Below are 21,429 nucleotides of genomic sequence, written 5' to 3' on the forward strand. Positions count from 1 at the left end.
TTTTAGGGGAAGATGAAGGAGAATGAAGAAGGTGAAGGAGAAGCAATGGTTAAAAAAATAAAAAAATAAAAAAATAAAAAATTTATTTGAAATTGTAATGTTTAGTTTATTTTAAATTAAATTTTTATTCAATTTTGATTAAATTTAAATATTAAATATATATTAAATTTGAATTAAGTTTTAAATTAAAATGTAAAAAATAAAAAATTATATTACATTATATTATATATTTTTATTAATATAAATTTTAAAATTTTATAAAATAAAATAATTATTTTATATTTAAATTTATTTAAATATATTAAAATAATATATAAAATTTAAATTTAAAAATTTAAAAATCAATAAATTAAGTTAAACTAATAAAATTTGATTCAAATGATTGAATCATATAAAAATTTAATTTTAAATTTAAATCAAAATTTAAAATTTATTTATTATTTAAAAAATTAAATCGAATTTGATTCCAACCTTTTTCACTTTCACTTCCAAAGGGAAGAAGAAAAATATAGCGGTCAAACATTCCAACTCTAAAAACCATTGGCACCGGCATTTGACCGTACCCGACAGCCCGACACCCCCGACAGGCACGTGGGAGAAAGCCTTTGCTGCTTCCGCCTTCGCTTTCTGCTTTAGCCCCTTTTCTCTAGTCTCCCACGTTTTCAGCTCCCTGCCATGTATCCTTCTAACAATCCTTGTAAAACAAACATACAGGTTCATTCCGACTACCTTTAATGAATTGAAATGTAATTAAAATTAATATTTAAAAATTATAAATTTTAAAAAATTTTAGGTATGTAATATTGTTTTCAGAAAAAAAAATTTAGAGGTAAATTAAAAATTAAAAAAAATCCAGGGTTGATTAGAATTTATTCTTTAATAATTTGAAAAAAAAAATTATTTGAATGCATCATTATTTAAAAAAAAAAAAAAGAACGGGTTTGTTAAAATGTTAACAAAGAAACTTTATATTAGGATTAATGCAATTTTTATAGATTGAAACTTGGCTAAGATTATAACAATCCAATAATTTAATTTTACAATTTTTATTTAATAATTTTGATTCTAAATAAAAGAATTTCTTTTTACAAAAAATTGTAATAAAAATAATTATAGACATCGATTTTATCAGGATATATTATTTTCAGTTCTTGTTTATTAATAATAATAATATTCGTTTAATTAAAACTAAAAATTTATAAAATATAAAATACAAAAAAAACAAAAAAAAGAGGGTCTGGGTTGACAGTGGTGCCTACCCACCCCACTACTGGCACCATACCCTTATCCCTACCATACTTTGACTGCTTACTACCACCATCCCAACCCTATAAAGCACCAGATCACCTTCCTTTCAGTCTTTCTGGAAGCTCTCAGACTAAGCACCCATTTGGTTATTACCAGAATCCACACACCCAGAAACTCCAGCTCTCTCAGAAACCCCAAATCCATACCCAGAACAAAAAAAAAAAAAAACAACACAGTCCTTGCCTACGGCAAGGAACCATCAGCGCCGAGCAAGCCCTGTAAAAAATAAACTAAAAATAAAAAGTTAATTTCTCAAAAAAGAAAAAAGAAACTGAAAGCTTCAAGCCCCGATCGGCATAGATCGGGGCTGTTTCTGGTAAAACGGACATCGGATCTAGAAAGATCTCGTTGAAAGGAGCTTTTGAAAGTTTTTTGGTGTTTTCGACCGTCGATGACGATCGCCGGCAGCAAACCAGACGACGACCGTAGCGACGGTCTGACACCGAATGGCGGCGGAACCTAAGAGCTCTCTTACAAGCTCTGAAGTTTTTTTTCTGAAAGAGGGAAGAAATGAGCTGAAAAAAAAATGGGGGTCTTTTATATGGGAACAAAGAGCCAAAACGACGTCGTTTAGATCAGGGAGGATCCGACGTGCGCCCATGACCCGACTCGGGATCCATGCAACGACCTGCTGACCCGGTTCCTCCAACAGCTGTAAGCCGATTCGATCAAATCGAACTGAACCACTCTTCAGTCGGTTCGATTGAACCACGAGCCGAACCAACCCTTTTTTGGTCCAGCCGAATCGATCGTTGATCGGACCGTTGACCGGTTCGGTTTAGGTAATTTTTTTTAATTTCTTAATTTTTTTTATATTATTATTTTTGTTATTTTGAGTATTTTTTTATTTTATTATTCATGCATGTTAAAATTAATAATAATAAAAATGAAAGTAAGTAAGATAATAATTAAAAATATATATTAAAAATGCTTAAGATAATAATAATAATAATAATAGAATAATTCTTATTATTTTCCCTGCTTAGATGTTGGAGAGAATAAAAAATATTTTCCTAAAGAAATAATTTCGCCTAGATGTTGAGAAATTATTATTAATAAATTTTTATAAAAAGAAATATATAAGAAATTTTTAATTAATTTTCAAAAATCATTAAAATCGAATTTGCTTCGAAAATCTGCCTAGATGTTGTGGATTTTTAGAGATGTTCGTATTTTCTTAAAAACGAAACCTTGAACACTAATTCTTAATTTTCAAAATCTTAGGTTTCTAAAACCCCTAAAATTCAAAATCTCTTAAAATCCAAAATTTCGAAACCCCTAAAAATCCAAAATCCCTAAAATCCAAACCCTTAAATAAAAACCTCAAACCTCAAATTTTAAAACTGAAACCCTAAAATCTTCAAACTCTAAAATCAAAACCCTAAACTTTTCATATCCTAAAATCAAAGCCTTAAGACTCTCTAAACCTTAAAACCAAACCCAAAAACCCTCAAAACTTAAACCAAAATCCTAAAATCCAAATCTTCAACATCTTGAAACCCTAACCTTAAAACCTTTACTCAAGCCCTTATTCAAAAGATTTTAAAAATCTTAAAGACACATGTGAAAATCTCATTTGAAGTAATCTGTTCTCGAATGCTGCTTAGATGATGGGGTATTTAGGAAACTTTACTTCGTTAAATTTTTACACGAATTTTTAATTTGCATTAATAATAAGATTAATAAATAAAAAGTATAATAGTAAATTGGGATCTTAAATATAAACAGTCGCACCTAAGCTCTGCTTAGATGTTGGAGAGTCAAGGTGGCCTAATTATACTTAAGAATCCAACTTTTAAATTGCATTTCATTTTACATACATTCATTAGCATACATACGTTAACATGTTATCATCAATAATTGTCTGCATTATTCTCTCTTTAATTTTTATTTACTATTTGATGATAAAATTTTTTAAATAAAAAAAATAATACATTTAAAAAAATTATGATATTACAAAATAAAATAAAAATAAAATTCTGAAAGAAATAATTCTTGGTACTCTGTCTAGATGTTGGAGAGTCACCAACAATTTTTTATAAAGATTGTTATTTCATTTTAAGGATTATCGTGTTAAATCTTAAGCGAAAATAGTTATTTTAAATTCTACCTAGATGTTGAAGAATTTTAAGATAATTCTTTAACTTCAAGATTTTCTCGATATTTCTAAATAAAGAGCTTTAGCAAAATTTTATTTTTCCAAACGAAGGAAATTAGTATTAAATTTCAAGTCAAAACCATTTTTATCCAACATCGAAAATAGCGCATAATTAAATGGTACCAATTTATGGGCGTTGTGGATGTGCTAATCCTTTCACACGTAACCAACTCCCAAGCTCAACCTAGTTTTTCGTAGACTGAAATTTATCTTTTTAAGAAACTTTAAACTCTTTTTTATAGTTTTATTAAAAAGATAAATTTTTGGGTGACCAATTACACCCTAACAAAGATTGGTGACGACTCCCTCATTTACTTCAATCTTAAAACACTTTTACGTCTGGCGATCCTAAAACTATTACGACAGCTTAGCGACTTCACTGGGGAGGTTTGAGAGTTAGGCCAAATTTTAGTTATGCGCTATTAATAGCTGTTGGATTTAATTGGTTTTATTTGATATTTAATTTAATTCTCTTTATTTTAATTTTTCAAAATATATACATACAAGTTGATAAATAAAATAAATTACTTGTTAGCTATTACTTTATTTTGATTTTCTGTTTATGATATATTCATGTTATTTTGATTAATACATTACTTTGCACACACTTTGCATATTTACTCGCATCATGAGCTTTAGACCCGCGCTCTTTCCCTTTTAAGAGGAAGTGAAGTAGCTACGCTCTCATGAGATAGTAACCTTCGTATTTGCTAGTTAAACACTTTCACTCATATTGAACCCTTTTCGTTAGTAGCCTGTAATGGGTGAGGATCAGAAAAGCTGACTAGTCTATAACAGATGATGATGTGAGGAATAGTCTAGGAACTGTTAGATGCATAAACCTTAACCCAGCATATCGTGAGCCATATGAAACTGGCCTAAGGTAGAGCCTTGCCGATCTTTTTATAGAAATAACCAAAAATGGATGATAAAAGAAAAGCATTTTCTTGAAAAAAAATAAATTTTCTCTTTACATGTAGTTCATTCATTTGGTAATTGTTCAAAATTTACAATTTCATAAAATATTTTAGAATAAAGTGATTTTTTTAAGCATTATCCAACGAGCCAAAAAAAACAAAAACAAAAAGGTTTGCAGAAAAATTAAAAAATTTTCTTAAATTCTTTGTTTATTGGCCCAATCAAAAAATCAATTTTCATTTCCTAGTTATTTTGTTTTTCCCTCTAAAAACATTTTTTTTATTTTGTTTCATCTTTTGCATTTCATACATCATAAAAAATAATACATGTATCCCATCCCATATGCATCATAAAAGGTAGTGTCAGTTTCACTAGGTTGGCATAATACAAGAATTGCATTCTATATAAAAATATAACATGCACTTGATAGGTTCATGCATTCCATACAAGTATGCTGTATTAGTCATAGGAATACATTTCATCATTCATGTAAATATGTCATTGCATTTCATGCATATAAATTCATGAATGGTAGGGTCGTATGGAACAAACGTTGCATTTCATATCTGACTATCCCTGCAACATAACATTCCTTACATACACATTCATGGTTGATAAAAATTTTTATTTGGGTCATTTGTACATATAAAAATTATTGTCATAGGCATATATGCATTTCATAACATTTTTTAGCCATCATATTCATGTAGTCATAAACATACTTCATATGTCACTGTTTCTGTGACATTAATTCAATAAGGGTAGTAATCTAAAAATTTTTATCTAAGTCCTGGAATAAAATATCTATCTTGGTGGGAATCAGAGTGACAAAAATGAGAGATCAATTGAAAGCAAGGATTAGTGCTTTGGAGTTGAATCAAGAAGAATTATGACTTGAGGTTCGAGAGATAAAACGACAAATGGCTCAATTGATAGAAATGGTTAAAAGTAGTGGTATGGTTGAGTTAGTTGTTCCTCAAAGACCATTGTCACTTCCGTCAAGTTAAGGTCAATTGGCTCTCGTTAGTTTAAGCACTTTGCCAGAGCATGCTAAAGCATTGGGTGATTTGAATAGTGACCAAGGTTTGGGCGAACTCAAGAGAGGAATGGGTGAACTAGCCATGCAAATGACTGAGCTCAAAAGTTGGATTTCCAAGAATGAGCCAGCTGGCTTCAAACAACCTTTATAAACTATCCCAAGTCCAAACTCGCACCCAAATCTTTCTTACGACCATTTTCAACCTTTTTTCCAAGCACCTAGGATTAGGCCCCCAAATTTCGTGCAATCACAAAAAATTTCACACCTGAATCCATATCCATCATTTCATATTTCACAATCGCATGTTCAGCATGCTATCCCGTCACTACCTTTTAAACTTAATCTTCGACCCAAAATTTCTTAATTCACCTCAAGCCCAACTAAGCTATTATCTTTTCAGCAAAACAAATCAACCATAGGACAGAAAAACTCTGACAACACCAAAGGAAAAATCTCTGTTGATCCAATACCTATGTCCTACACAGAGTTTTACCCATTACTTTTAGAAAACTATCTCATTGCCCCTATCCCTACTGAACCTCGTAAATCACTTTTTCCCAAATGGTATGACCCCAATACTCGATGTGGATATCATTTTGGCATCACAGGCCATTCTTTAAAAGGCTGCACCGCTTTGAAACATAAGGTGCAAGGACTGATGAAAGCTGGATATCTGAGTTTTGATGCGAAGATGAAGCCAGTTATTCACGAGAACCTTTCTTTGATCCATGCCAAAATGGTAGGCAATGCTGCAGGCAATAATAGGGTTGGTCAAGATGATGAATAAAAAGCTTTTTAAGTAAAGAGTTGTCATCCCTAGTAATCATAGTCAACTATTTTTTAGGTGAAACAAAGGAAAGTGGGAACAGGTTTGGCACTTTTTAGCCCTAGCCCTAGAATGGTTTATGATGTGCAAACTTGATACTTTTATAATGAATAAAAACTTCTTTTAACCTAGATTTTTTATGAATTGATGCTTCTGTCCACCTTTAATAATTAGAGCCAGTGAAAAAGAGTGACGGTTATGAATATACTTTTATCAAATTTTTGAAAAAAAAAAGATATATCTAGATGACCCATTTTGAATATAGGATGGAATTCAAGTTTCCCCTTATCAAAATAACAAAATTTAACTTGCATATCATACATCATTTGCTTGAATTCATAGCTTTTCATGCCAACTAAAGACAAAGAATGATAATTGTAAATATACTTTCGTTAAACTTTCGAAGTATTTTTTTTTTTATATAATAGAATTCATGCCATGCATTTATGACTTCTGATAATTAATAAAAGGTTCAAGGATAACTATTCTAAAAAAAATGGCCAGTTGAGTCTACACACTTATAGCACTCGAGCCAGTATCGAAATCATGGAAAATGAATATGCCAGTCGAATGGACAAAGTAGAAAAGGCCCAAGGAGAGATCAATGAAACAGTTACAGGAATACAACAAAACATGAACAGACAGTTGGTAGAATTAAAATAGATGTTAGCGGAGTTGACAAAAGGAAAAAGAGTTATTGAAACACATGGGGTAAGGGAGGAAACAATTGTTGAGACACCATTGTATCCGTCTGGGTCCACATATGTTCAAGACCCTTATATGCCACAAGTACCTCCAACTACTCATCAACCTTTTACTGACATTTCTGCCAAGATGCCATCAATTCAGATAAATGTCGATCTCAACTGCACTTTTAACGACTCCACTGTTGTGCCTAATGGGGATGATCCTAAAGAATCAAAAAAATTAAATAGGGTGCTAGATCCATCAAGAGATATAATGATGAAAGATAAATTTGATCTGTTGAAAGAAAAATTGAAGGTAATAGAAGACCATGATGTGTATGAGAATGTTGACGCCAATGAACTTAGTCTAGTGCCTGATCTCATTATTCCATCAAGATTCAAAGCCTTAGATTTTAAAAAGTATAACGGAACTGGATGTCTTAAAATACATTTGACTTAATACTGTCACAAAATGGTTGGATATCTGGTGATGAAAAGCTATTTATTCGTGTCTTTTAAAAAAGTTTGACTGGGGTAGCAGCTAATTAGTATATAGTCTAAAAAGCAGTCAAATTCGTACTTGAAGAGATTTATCACGGGCATTCTTGAAGTAATACCAGTAGATGTTAGAGTTAGTTCCAGATCGATTAACCCTTCAAAATATGAGAAAAAACCTCAATGAGAGCTACAACGAATATGTTATTAGATGAAAGAATATGGCATCGTAGGTACAACCACCTCTTACTAATAGGAAGTTAAATTTCCTATTTGTGGATACCTCTCATTCTCCCTATTATGATAAGTTGATCAACAATACTTCATCCGAGTTTACGAATTTATTATTTACTGTGGGTAGAATTGAGGATGAGATAAGAAAGAGAAGAATTATAGATACTGGTGATAAAAAAAGAGATATTTTTACAAAATAAGCCCAAGAAACAATTGTTAAAGGGCAAAATGAGAGAAATCTCACCATGATGCAATAAGATCCAACGGATGATTATTCACAATGGCTACCATATTATCCCCAATCAATATTTTCGATCGATGATTTTTCTTGACCACTTCATCTGTGTGCTCAAATTTTTTCACCACAAACAGAACCAATGATCAACTTAAGCCATTCACAGAGTTGTAAGAGAAAGAGAGCCAAAGTATATCATTCACTTTCAATACCTTACGTTGAGCTTTTTACTTTACTAATAGAGAATCATATGATCTCTGTTGTTCCTGCAAGACCCAGAAAGCTTTCGTACCTAAAGTGGTATAATCCTAATGCTAAATGTGAATTTCATGATGGAGAGGGTATTCCATAGAAGATTATACTGTCTTCAAGGATAAAGTTCAAGCTTTGATCGACGTAGATGTTGCAAAGTTTAAAGAGCTAGTTGGTGGTCTTGATGATTGATAGTAATAGAGTTGCAATTTAGTGATGCTAAAGTTGAAACATCAAAGGGGAAATTTTTGTTTGTGTAACTTTGAATATCATCTTAAGAGTACGATCAAGATGATAAATTCTTTTTGGTCAAGTCTTAAGGTTTGCATTGCATGAGTAAACATTGTGCATCATAGTGTTTTATTTCGTGTAAGTTTTGATATATAGTTAGTTTTTTTAAAAAAAAAAAGAGAAAAGATGTTCGATATGAATAAAGTCCCATGTGGTTAAGTACCGAGGCTAGAGAAATGTCTTAAAAAATACAACAAAAAAATTAACAAAAAAAAAGAAAAAAAAAGTTTTAAGTCTAAGATGAATTGGCGATCACTATTAGAAAATTTTCAAATACCTAAATGCCAATTTGCCCATTCAATTGACCCCATTTCATCAGTCATGAACCCTTAATAGCCTTGAATTCGAATTTGTGAACCTTATTTTCACCTGATATTATTGGTAATATTTTTTTCTAAAACAATGAACAAATGAAATAACCATTAAAAAATGTGTGGTTCTTAGAAAATCAAGTTTATATGACTTTCTTTTTTTTAGAATTCAAATGCGATAATTTGATATGACAATATTATACTACAGTTCCAAAATTTTTAAATCTAAGTTTTGTAAAATGCACTTAAGCATACTACCCTTTCAGCTTTTTATCCCAAAATTGACCCGATCTTTTGTCTTGAGATATATTTGTCAGAAAAGAAATACCTTATTACCTCTAAGATAACTTGAGTTATGATTAACCCTTTTATTCTCTTTTTGTGGAGTAACTTAGATCATTTGATACCTTAAATATATTTACCCCACATAATCCTTTTCTTATCCATTTCATATAACCCTTCTCTTGTAATTACTTTTCATTATGGGTGGTTTGCTAAAATGGGACACTTCCATGAAACGTATTACTAACAAAATGAATCTAGGTGTGAGCTATGGGGGCATAAAAAAATAACAAAAAAGAGAAAAAAAAAAGGGCAAAAAAATTGGTTATGACATCATGCGCTTAAAATTTTTTTGAGCAAATCCAAAAAAGGTCATAAAAAAGTCAAAGTTTTGAAAAAAAAAAAAAGATTAAAAAAAACCAAAAAAACCAAAAAAATTTTTTGAGATAAAAAATCTTTTTTCAAGTTTATTTTCCTAAAGAGTAGTCTTTAATTTAAGTGTTTATGCTTGAAATGATAAATGACCATCTTTTATTATCTTTTCATAAAAATAAAAATTTATCTCTTGTTACCTATTTGAGCCTGATTGAATTCTTTCAAAATAAACCCTGACTAAGGATCACCTTCCACATTATGGGAAAAAAAAAGGCGTTTGAAGGATAAGAATGAGAATGTCTAATGAAATCTCATGTGATAGGGGCAAAAACCCAATATAAAAGTTCATAAAAGTTTTGAATCCACTCAGTGAAAGGAAAAAAAATGAAAGAAAAGGAAGAATAAAAGAAAAAAAAAAAAGAAAGAAATGAATGGGTATAAAGCATCAAAATAGAATATACCTTAGAGTGTATCCTTCCAATAAAAAATGATCCTTAGTTTCAAATACCCTTAAATACTTGTTTTAGGCCTTTTTATCCTTTTCTTTGGCAACCATGAACCTTAACCTACATTATAACCTTTGAAAAGTTTATATTGGATCAGGTATAAAAGCTTAAACTTGAAGAGTTTCTCTTGAAAAAATGAACATGAATTTTTTGAGTTTCCCTTTTATTACCTAATCTCTTGTTTGAACCGTTAAACCTTTTTGCAAAAATTCTTTTCCTCTTTTGGATTAGATTTGAATTCTCAAGTGCATGGTGTGTAAAAATAAAAAATAAAATAAAAATAAAAGCGGCTCTAGGGTGAAAACCCTCAAAAGGGTAATTTAGAGCCAACCCTGAAAGGTCACTCCTGATCTAAGTATGGTGGATGCTAAACAAAAGTAAAGCCAAACTTTTTTGAAATATCTGAAATATCAAAGCCATAGAAATATGAGATGGGTTGATTATTCCCAAATAACCCTTTAAAATCTCAAGCCCTTACAGTTGATCTTGACATATATCAAAATGTCGCATTTAGAGACTAAGAAAAATGTTGAATATGTTTGATTTTCAAGGAATTCATGCTTTTAGAAAAGCTTATGTTTCATTTGTGAGCTTGCATGCCTCTTTCACTCCCTTTAAGGGTTGGAACCTTTTGAATAAACATCGTTATCTACAGAACTATTACATCCATTTAAGAAGAAAATCCTCACTTTTTTCATTTTTGATAGGGATTGCCAAATTATAAAAAAAAAAAAGAAAAAAAATTTTAAGCCCAGTTTATCTGACCATTAATGAAGCTTTAACCCAGTTTATTTGGCCATCAATGAAGCTTTAAGCCTAGTTTATCTGGCCATCAATGAAATTTAAGCTAAATTTATCTGGTCATCAATAAAATTTAAACCCAATTTATTTGGCCATCAATGACATTTAAGCTCAGTTTATCTGGCCATCAATGAAGCTTTAAGCCTAGTTTATCTAGCCATCAATGAAGTTTTAAACCCAATTTATCTAGCCTCAAATAAGGTTTTAAGCCCAGTTTAACCGGCATTCAATAAAATTTAAGCCCAGTTTATTTGGCCCCAAAAAAAGCTTTAGAGTTTCAAGGTTCTATTCAAAATAAAAAAAATTATCGATGCAAAACCTTTTGAAAGATCTTGCATTTGCATTACTCGTATCATGAGAAAAACATTTGACCTAAAAAAAAAGATATTCAAATTTGCATTGCTCATCTGTGCATCATGAAAGGGATATTTGCATTTGCATCACTTATATATGTACCACAAGAGAGACATTTGCATTTGCATCACTTGCATTTGCACTTGCACAAGATATTTGCATTCGCACCATAAGAAAATTCAGATTTGCACCATGGCATCCGCATCCTAAGAAAAGGTATTTGTAAGAGCATTTACATGAAAAGAACATTGTCATTGTCAAATATAGTTGCATTAAGCATTCGCATTCTTGCATTTGCATTGAGATTTGTATTTTTATCAATATTTTCATTAGCATCATTTGATCAAGATGGACATTTGTATCATTGATTGCATTCATTAACTCTTATTGGGAAAAAGCCATTTTCAAAAAATTTTTAAATTTTCAAAGTTCTATCACCTCTGATTGAGAGGAGCATTTAAAGATCTTGATTTCTAAGACCTCCGGACATAAATTCAATTCGCGGTGTTATCTCGATCGATTTATTATTCTTGACTTACGGTGTTGTCTCAGTCGATTCTATAAGACCTCCGGGCATGATTTATGTAAAATCTCCGAGCATAATTTCGATTCACGGTATTATCCCGATTGATTCATTATTCTCGACTTGCGATGTTATCCCAATAGATTCTGTAAGACCTCCGAGCATGATTTCGATTCGCGATGTTATCCCAATCAATTCATTATTCTCGACTTGCGATGTTATCTCAGTCGATTCTGTAAGACCTCTAGGCATGATTTTTGTAAGACCTTCGGGCATGATTTCGATTCGTGATGTTATCCCAATTGATTCTTTATTTTTCGATTTACGATGTTATCTCGATCGATTCTTTACTTATCAACTCGTGGTGTCATCCTGATCGTTTTTGTTTACGTCTCGACCTGCGGTGTCGTCCCGATCATTTTCTTTATCATTTGACTTGTGGTTAAAAAAAAGAAAAAAAAACTTTTAAAAAATCCATGATTTGCTTCTGGACAAAATTGTTGTATTTATCTTTGCCCTATTCCTGATTCTCAGTAATGTGCAAAGATGGACAGCTGTAGATACTAATTTTATCTAGGTATACTATTTTTAGTTCTTGTTTATTAATAACAATAATATTGGTTTAATTAAAATTAAAAATTTATAAAATATAAAATACAGAAAAAATAAAAAAAGAGGGTCTGGGTTGGCAGTGGCGCCTTGCACAGCACCACTGCCCACCCACCCCACTACCAACACCATACCCTTATCCTTACTATACTTTGACTGCCTGCTACCACCATCCCAACCCTATAAAGCACCAGATCACCTTCCTTTCAATCTTTCTGAAAGCTCTCGGACCGAGCACCCATTTGGCTACTACCAGAATCCACACACCCAAAAACCCCAGCTCTCTCAGAAACCCCAAATCCATACCCATAACAAAAAAATAAAAATAAAAACAAAACATAAGAGGAAAAAAAAAACAACACAGTCCTTTCCTACGCCGAGGAACCATTAGCACCGAGCAAGTCCTGTAAAAAATAAACCAAAAATAAAAAGTTAATTTCTAAAAAAAAAAAGAAAGAAAGGAAACCGAAAGCTTCAAACCCCGATCTACGTCGATCAGGGTTGTTTCTAGTAAAACGAACGTCGGATCTAGAAAGATCTCGTTGAAAGGAGCTTCTGAAAATTTTTTAGTGTTTTCAACCGCTGATGACGACCGTCGATGATGACCTAGACGACGGTCGAAGCGACGGTCCAACGCTGGACGCCGGTGAAACCTAATAGCTCTCCCACAAGCTCTGAAATTTTTTTTTTCTGAAAGGGGGAAGAAATGAGCTAAAAAAAAATAAGGGGTCTTTTATAGGGGAACAAAGAGCCAAAACGACATCGTCTGGACCAGGGAGGATCCCCGTGCGCGCCCGTGACCCGACCCGGGATCCGCCCAATGACCCGTTGACCCGGTTCCTCCAACAGCTCTGAACTGGTTCGATCAAATCAGATTGAACCGCTCCTCAACCGGTTCGATTGAACCACGAGCCGAACCAACCCCTTTTCGGTCCAGTCGAGCTGGTAGTTGATCGGACCGTTAAAAGATCCGGTTCAGGTAAAATTTTTTTTTGAATTTCCTAATTTTTTTAATATTATCATTTTTGTTATTTTGAGTATTTTTTTTATTTTATTATTCATGCATGTTAAAATTAATAATAATAAAAATGAAAGTAAGTAAGATAATAATTAAAAATATATATTAAAAATGCTTAAGATAATAATAATAATAATAGAATAATTATTATTATTTTTTCTACCTAGATGTTGTAGGGAATAAAAAATATTTTTCTAAAGAAATAATTTCGCCTAGATGTTGAAAAATTATTATTAAAAAATTTTCATAAAAAAAAATATATAAGAAATTTTTAATTAATTTTTAAAAATCATTAAAATTAAACTTGCTTCAAAAATTCGCCTAGATGTTGAGGATTTTTAGAGATGTTCATATTTTCTTAAAAACGAAACCTTGAACACTAATTCTTAATTTTTAAAATCTTAGATTTCTAAAACCCCCTAAAATCCAAAATCCCTTAAAATCCAAAATCTTAAAAATCCAAAATCCAAAAATCTGAAACCCCTAAAAAACTAAAATATCTTAAATCCAAACTCCCTAAAATCCGAAACCCCTAAAATCTAAAACCTCATAAAATCTGAAATCCCAAACCTTTAAACTCTTCAATCCAAATCCCTAAAATCCAAACCCTTAAATCAAAACCCCAAACCTTAAAATTTAAAATCGAAACCCTAAAATCTTCAAACTCTAAAATCAAAACCCTAAACCTTCTATACCCTAAAATCAAAGCCTTAAGACTCTCTAAACCTTAAAACCAAACCCAAAAACCTTCAAAACTCAAACCAAACCCTAAAATCCAAATCTTCAAAATCTTGAAACCCTAACCTTAAAACCTTTACTCAAGCCCTTATTCAAAACATTCTAAAAATCTTAAGGACACGTGTGAAAATCTCATTTGAAGTGATCTGTTTCTGAATGTCGCCTAGATGATGGGGTATTTAGGAAACTTTACTTCGTTAAGTTTTTTACACGAATTCTTAATTCGCATTAATAATAAGATTAATAAATAAAAAGTATAATAGTAAATTGTGATGTTAAATATAAATAGTCGCATCTAAGCTCTGCTTAGATGTTGGAGAGTCAGGGTGGCCTAATTATACTTAAGAATCCAACTTTTAAATTGCATTTCATTTTACATGACATTCATTAACATACATACGTTAGCATGTTATCATCAATAATTGTCTACATTATTCTCTCTTTAATTTTTATTTACTATTTGATGATAAAATATTTTATAATAAAAAAAGAATAATACATTTAAAAAAAATTATGATATTACAAAATAAAATAAAAATAACATTCCGAAAGAAATAATTCTTGGTACTTTCCCTAGATGTTGGAGAGTTACCAATAATTTTTTATAAAGATTGTTATTTCATTTTAAGGATTATTGTATTAAATGTTAAGCGAAAAGAATTATTTTAAATTTTACCTAGATGTTGAAAAATTTTAAGATAATTCTTTAACTTCAAAATTTTCTCGATATTTCTAAATAAAGAGCTTTAGCAAAATTTTATTTTTCTAAACAAAGGGAATTAGTATTAAATTTTAAGTCAAAACTATTTTTATCCAACATCGAAAATAGCGCATAATTAAATGGTACCAATTTATGGGCGTTATGGGTGTATTAATCCTTTCTCACACGTAACCGAATCCCAAGCTTAACCTGATTTTTCGTATATTGAAATTTATCTTTTTGATAAACTTTAAACTCGTTTTTATGATTTTATTAAAAAGATAAATTTTTTGGTGGTCAATCACACTCTAATAAAGATTAGTGACGACTCCCCTATTTACTTCGATTTTAAAACTTTTTTACGTCTGGTGGTCCCAAAACTGTTACGACAATAATCAAAACGGGATTACAAGTGTTGATATTTAAAAATCAAATAGATTTAATGATATTTTTTAAAAATAATTTTATAAATCAATTGAATTAAAATTAAAATTTTTATAAATACCAACGTCTTTAAAAATTTTCATTTTTTCTTATTTATTGCTTTGGACCAAGAAAAACTTAATTGATGGGCAGAATCTCAGTGTTTGGAACCGAAAATCAGGTAAAGTGGATCAAATCACAAATTAGCTAAGAAGAAGACATCTGGGGGGTGATTAAATGTTGTTAGCCAGTTATGAAGATCACATTTATGAAGAGTTGTCGCCGAATTTGTCTTCAACACCGTCAATTTGTGCAATTGATGTATCATGTATCCATATTTGCTGTGCCAAGAAAAATTAATTAGTTCACCGGTAATCATCCCATTGATGTTTCCTAATAGCTACCTGTATTTGATCCGCAAACTGACACTCTTTGCAATTACTTCTCTTTCGTTTTCATTCCAAGTAAATTTAATTTTATAAAATCCTGCAATTCGAATTTGATATTTAATTCAAATGATTTATCGATTTTTAATTTTAAAAAAAAAATTTTAATAAAGTTTAAAATTCAATCTCCGACATTCACAATCCTCCTTCTATCTCTTAAATTTCGGCCTCCCATATATATAGAAGGAAGGAACAAGAAATTTTTTTTTATGTTTAGCATTTAATCCTTTCTCCTCAAACCAAAAGATAGTGCAGTCATCTTCCACTTCTTGATCTAGTAACAAAAAAAGCCTTAAGGAATACATTAAAATTTAGGTTTGAACCAAGCTTTTCCCTCCCCCTTTTCATGTAATAAGACGTTACTCTACTTTAAACCAAAAAAAAAAAAAATAGTACAGTCATCAAATACAAAGAAAATGATTAAAATTTATTATTAAATACATATTATAAACTAAAAATGGAAAGGAAAAAATGATAACATTATAAATTATGAAATACCTAACTCATCACTATGCCAAAGAATTGGTCAGAGACATCAAGTTTTGAAAAAAAAAAAAATTCAAAGGCCAAAATTGCACAAAAATTTCAAAATTTAAAACCCAAAATCATCAATAAGAATGATGTGATAGTGGAGCTAATATTTATTGTAAGCATCAAAAGATTTTATAGGTGAAATTAATTATTTATGAATTGTATGCTATGAAAATCCATTTGATTATTAAAGATTTTAAAATTATGATGATGATCTCAACTTATAAACTAGTTAAAAGCTTTCTTTTATTCCAAAGCAAAATCTAATTAATTAATTAATTAATTAATTAAAAAAGGTTTGAATAAAATTATACTCAAACTATATTATTGATGAACGGATACGTACATGTCATGCCGTAATTTGTGGGTAATTGTTTGCGTAAGAATAAAATTTTATTAATTAAGTTGCCTTTATCATAGCTACATGTGTTCACAGGTCAGATTAGTCTGGTTAGGTTTTTTTTAAAGGTTATGTTCAAGATTTGATCCAATTCGTCATATTCAAGAGATTTAAATTTTTTAAAATATATATTAAAATATTAATTTTTTAATTTTTTTGTTAAATATTTAACTTAAAATTAATTAATTATAAGTAAAATGTCTAACTTGAATATAAAATTATAAAAAATTATATATTTATTATATATGTGATAATACAACTTTAATATTTTTATTAATAATTTAATATTTTAAGTTGAGTTTGAGCTCAAAAATCTCTGTCAAGGTCCGATTAGTCCTAATTGGAATATACGTATTGTCTATTTTAATAAATCTAGTCATAACACGAAAATTATAAAACAAATAAAAAATTATTTTAAAAAAAGAAAAAAATAAAGAAAGAAAGCATCTTAATTTTCTAGTAGGTTATTTTTTGCTTCAATTCACCAATGACTCTTCTTCCTCTTTCTTTCTCTATGTTTTTCTTTCTTTTTTTTAATTTTTAATTTTTGAGTTTATTATTTTGAATATTCATAAGGTAAAGGTGCATTTCTATCTACTATGGAATGACATGGAACCCACTTTCCTAAAATGTTAGTTGTTGAGTAACAAAATCATGAATTCTTTTGAAATAACTTTTATTTAATTTGAAGATATCAGAAGAAAAAGAAGCAAAGAGGAAGTTATTTATGCATGACATGACATGAACCAAATTTTAGGGTTTTCTAATAATACATTCATAATTCGTTTCAAGGCCATCATTTTCGTAGAGGGAAAAAAAACATAAAATCTTGATTAATTAAGGAAAATATTTAGATGAAGTTTTTTAGGTGAATTTTTTTTAATTAAAAATAATAAAATAAAAGTTAAAATTAAAAATTAAAATTGATAAATTGAAAGTTTCGTTACATAAATTAAGTGTGTAAAATTTTAAAAAATTTTTAATAAATTTTGATATATATTTTTAAATAGGCATTTTTAGTCAAAATATTAATAATTTTTTTACCATTAAATAAGTATCAATCAAATTTAAATTATAAATAATATTTTAAAAAAAATTTTACATATAGTTGATATTCACATTAAACTATATCAAATTTTTTATTTGAATTTTTTTATTAAATTATTTTTTTTAAATCACAAATTTCACCTAAAAAATTCCATATAAATTTTCTCCATTAATGAAATAAGAGTTTGCAAATTTATTATTTTTATGCATATGAATTGACTTGGAATTCTCGATTTATGTAATATCGTAGCCGATGTCTAAAAGTAGGTGTGGTTTCATATGATTAAAACGAGTAATAACTTGATCATAGACTCATAATTTTGGAGGTCGAATAAAATGATTGAATAAATAAAACGAACACTTTCTCCTTCAAACAAATAATTTCAAAATTGATCACTAGAAACCATAAATCATGGAAGTTGAGTTTCTTGGTCATTTAAACCAAAAAGCGAAAAAAAAAAAAATTAAGGTCAAATGATTAATAATAAAAGTTATACTATCATGCTACCTCAAACCAAAAAAAATGTATTTTATGTATGTACGTTTGTATAAACATATATTTATAATTTATTATTATATGTATTTTTTTTGTATATATAATAGATAATATTTGTTTTGAATATTAATGTGGCTAAATGAATGAAATAGATATTATATATAAAAATATAAAAAGATATTTTTTTTAATAAAATATCTCAAATTTTATTCAAACCTAATTTTTTCCTCAAACAATTTTAAAAACACGCTCCCGTGTCAATCTCATTGTATTTACAATTTTTTTTTTGAAGTGCTTCTCACAAAATTGAATCTCGATTGATATATAAATTATGAAGAGTATTTGTGTTATATAAAGAAATGGGATGTGGTTTGAGTGGAGTGATCAAGGTAGATTGCTTAAGCAAGACGACATTTGATGAAAGGAAGAACTTGAATTTTTTTGGGTTGGAAAATAAAGAGCATGAGATTGTTGACCTTATGAATGAGTTTGCATCCATTATATGTGACATAAATCAAAAGCATGGCAAAATATAGTCATTATCAATACAGGAGGGCAGGTTTTTGGTTAGGTGTGTACAATGAAAAAAAAAAAAAGGAATCTTTCAGATGTCGACTCTTCCCCATAATTCCAGCCACAAAATTAGCCTTTCCCCAGCTATAAGTTCATACATCATCCCACCACGTTTTATTAAGTGTTGCTACCATTCACTTTTGTCATTGGAGCTCCAAAAATGGGAAGAATAAATTCTTATAATTAGGGTTAGATATAAGTCATATCTAGGGTTTAGTGATATTCTATTAATAAAGAAGGGTTCAAATTTATGTTCAAAGTTACAATCAAATCTAATCTAATTACGTGAAATTTAAAAAACAAATTACGAATTTGAGATGTTAGGTTAAGTTATTAGCAAGGAAAGCCTCATGGAATTTTTTGTTTTCATTTCGTACATGTAATTAATGTAATGAGAAAAAAAAATTTTCATTCGAAAATTCGAAAATTTGAAATCTTTAAGTTTTTGTCATCGATATATGTTTTCTTGAATTTGATTATATGTTATCCTAAATGTCATTTGTGACATGTCATATAGTGGGTGAAGTAATTATTAATTAGAATTTATGCTTAATTACATCCTAATTAAGCTTAAGATCAGTACCAAACAACTAATAATTTTTTACAAAAGACTAAAAGAGGTCTAGTATGAGAATAGAAAAAAGAGATTATATATGCTAAAATTTAAATTTTAAATTATTAGATGTCATCTTTTAAAAATGATTCATGAACCGATTGAATTGATTTTCGAATTCACCGAGTAATTAATATTTGCATATTACAATTTACAATCATCATTATTTTCTAATAATATATATAAAGAAACCTATATCCTTTGCCTAAGGAAAAAAAATGTAGGTACAAGTAGGAATAAGTAGTTCTCAAAGCCATAAATAGCAATTCACTTTATACTATATAAAATATTTTGTCAATTAATGTAGTGATGAGTGCGGATGAAAATGTGTTTTTTACAGATTTTATTAGTCTGCATTAATATTTAAGCATCCTTTATAATTTTCTTAGTCAAATTTTTTTATTTCACTGTTTAACAACAAAATTGGCATATTAATGACAGTCCAAGCAACTAAAAAATTGTTGAATGAAAACGAAAATTTTTTTATATAATTGAAATTGTCATGATTCAATTTTTACCATTAAAATTAAAATTTTAATACTTTACAAACAAATTATGCAGTTAATTTGTTAGTAAGATAAGATTTCCTGTAACAATTAGGAATATGCTGAAATTTGTAAATAATTTTTTAAAATTTTTTAAAATTCTTAATTTACTCTTGGATTTTCTTATCATTATACTTGACCCAAAAAAATTATATATATAAATTCATTGGAACCTGCAACTTTTAATGTGATAAGAAAAATCCACGGTCAATCACTTTGTTTACGTGAGAAGGGTGGAGAGTATTGTCGGTTGTCTTGGGTTAAAACAAAACGTGGATTTCGTGAAACTTGATTGTTAGTAGGTTTTGCACGGCAAAAATGTTGGAAATGAGTATGGAATTCATATGATAGTGAAGGAACCAAAAATATGGAATTGCCTATTTCCCACGATTGACTTAATTTTCCTATTTTTAAGTACAAGTTTGGTCAATTCCTCTGAAGTTTAATGTATATTCCTTTTCTTTGCTAAATTTTTATGTATATATTTTGGATGAACTATCATTAAACCAAAGTATGTTGAAAATTCCAAAAAAAAAAAAAGTTAATGAAGCAGACTTCCCAACTGGGTTTTTCTTTACATTACTCCTATTTAATAGGAGCTGAGCACAATTAAATTGCTTTTCCTAATTTGCAATAAAAATATCTGAAAAATAGAGAAAGTTTAGCACGTAACCAATTTACATCATCCAAAATCTTAATCACCTAGCTCATTCCAATTAGTACTAATGAGTTGGTTTTTATATAATGTTTATTTCAGAGATTGGCACGTATTTAATTTTTGTAAATATTTTTTAATATATTTTAAAAAATATATGTCATTCTATTAATCTTACTTATAAAATTTTAAATTTTTATTAATGTAAATGAAATAATTTCTCCAATATTTAGTGCTATCATTTTTTTTTTCATACAAATAATTTATTTTATACTGAAAAAGGAAAGTTAACGTGTATCAATCATAATTCATTATTATCAATAAAAAGTTAGTTTAATTGGTTAAAACTCGTCTTATTCGATGAAAAAATCTTGGATTCGAGTCATGTCAATAATCACTTATTGAAGTCATCTCAAATACACAATCTGTAACTATCTATCTTAAATTGTTAGATACGGTATTTTTTATATTGAGAGATTGAACAATCTCTCTAACTTTGAATTTTTTTTACAAAAAAAAAAAAAAATCATAATTCACCGTCTACTCCACATGGAATGTTCAAAGGGGTCAAGATTTTAAGATTTTTTTTTAAATCTACAATTTTCTTTCATTAATTATGATTTCGAATAAAAGTTACAATATTTTTAATAAAAAAAAATGCAATGCCTGACCAAATCTGTAAAGCATCTCAATCTTAATTAACTTGAGCTTGTCTAATGTGAAAGCTCTTCCCATTGCTTGATTCTTTCAAGCAGTCAAACAACATTTTTGAATGATTCTAACTACTTAAGCTCAAGTGTCAATTTCTTTAATATAATTCATTCCTACTTTCGTAAGTTATAATTTATTTATTTTCAATGATCTGTCCCACCATTTTATCTATTAGTAATTACGGAAAAGGATAGAAATTTTTTTATTTTTAAATTATGATTTATTTATTAAAAAAATAAAAGAGTCTCATTTTTTTAATTTTTTTTATAAATATGAAACATATTAGTATTAAATAATGTGTTAATATTTGTTTGATAGAGTCATCAACGT

This window comes from Durio zibethinus, chromosome 8 (genome assembly GCF_047325235.1).
Source record: "Durio zibethinus cultivar Kanyao isolate XHJ-2024 chromosome 8, ASM4732523v1, whole genome shotgun sequence".
Taxonomy (NCBI): Eukaryota; Viridiplantae; Streptophyta; class Magnoliopsida; order Malvales; family Malvaceae; genus Durio; species Durio zibethinus.